At 31.7% G+C, this 1494-nt stretch overlaps 1 long non-coding RNA gene across 1 annotated transcript in view; it reads left to right on the top strand.

Moving 5' to 3' along the window:
- The first annotated feature begins 220 nt into the window (after window positions 1-220).
- LOC145317903 (uncharacterized) overlaps window positions 221-1494 on the top strand; it is a 143491-nt gene continuing 142217 nt past the window's right edge. Inside the window, exon 1 of the long non-coding RNA XR_013879147.1 lies at window positions 221-497. This is a non-coding gene — a long non-coding RNA (uncharacterized LOC145317903). The remainder of the gene's footprint in view (window positions 498-1494) is intronic.

Genomic DNA, 1494 nt, shown 5'->3' on the forward strand with positions numbered 1-1494 from the left:
AGTGAGCGCGATTCATCTCAAACAAGTATCTCCCTCTCTCCCTCACTCCCCCTACCTCTCTCTCTCTCTCTCTCTCTGTTCAACTCTCTCTTTCATTATGATTTTCTCTATCTCTTGCGCTTTGACTCTCTATTTCATTTTTAACTCCCTCCTCCCTCCCTCTCTCTCTCTCTCTCTCTCTCTCTCTCTCTCCCTCTACTTTTATGTATCTAAATATTAGTCGTACAAAGTTGCTTATGCCAAGCAGCTTATGTTAACTATTTCAAACCCAAAATCTATATGTTTCAACAATAAATAGTGAAAAAAATAATAATAAAGCATTACTATATAAATACAAAGTGATTACATTAAACAGTGAATTTAAATAATTTAAAATACACGAGTTAAAATATAAATTAAAATTTAAAAGTGAGTTTTAAAAAAGTGTTAATATATATAAATATATGTGGTTCTGACTGGCTAGGCTTATAAAGGCTAACCACAGTTGATCAAAACAGGTAGATACCAACACATTTTCTATCCAGACACCAAAGATAGATAGATAGATAATTGCTAGATAGACAGAAAGATAACAAATAAAAATACGGTTTTTTTTCATTGCAATATAAAAATAATAAAAATTCGTGTTTAAAATATACTTAATGAAAGGTCAATTTTTGGCCTTTTTGAAAAGGGGAAATAAGCAAAAATCAAGTTGAAGATTTTTGCTGTTTTTCCATCAATATAAGACTATAGTCATAACTTCATTATAATATAGGGGATATAGGTTTTCAGTATTGCTAGGTATTGGTCATTATGGCAGTCAATTTCTTACAATTTTAGCTTCAGGGATCTTAAGGGATAAGACAATGGTGTATACTTTGATGTATGCCCCCAATTATGATAAACAAAATAGCCTCTTCTATAGATAAAAAATATTGGTTGAACAGTTTGAACACTGCTAGTTTGTACAACCCAATCTGTATTTCCTAAAAAACCCCAACGTTTTTGAGCCCATTTTTAAGTTTGGGGACCAGCCTACAGTCCAATTGAACTAATATGCCTATAGGAATATATAAACATTTAAAAATACATAAATTCATAGTTTGTTTCATGTTCAACTCGAAATAAATTATATAAAAAACAAGTCTTATATGATTCTATCTATAATACAGCAATTTTAAACAATACTTAAAAATTTGTCACTAATACGTTAGATGCCCACCCCCCCCCCCCCCCCATTAAAGATAAACAAGGATGACAACATACATAAGTAGCGAAGCTTTAAATACAAAAAACTTTATTATCAACTATTAATTGTATTAAGACAGTCTACCTGATATAGCAGCTAAGAAAGTCTCCTTTCAAACCGCCATAACCAGGGAGGGAGGGGACATTGGGCTTTGTATTATACTAGTCCCCAAAGTTATTTATTAACATTTTCTTATTCGTTTGCTGAATAACTTTGGGGACTTTTATTGAATTTTGATCGGTTTATTCATGAAGTTGAGAGTC

Source organism: Acartia tonsa, chromosome 4, assembly GCF_053477335.1.
Source record: "Acartia tonsa isolate MP-2025a chromosome 4, ASM5347733v1, whole genome shotgun sequence".
NCBI classification, from domain to species: domain Eukaryota; kingdom Metazoa; phylum Arthropoda; class Copepoda; order Calanoida; family Acartiidae; genus Acartia; species Acartia tonsa.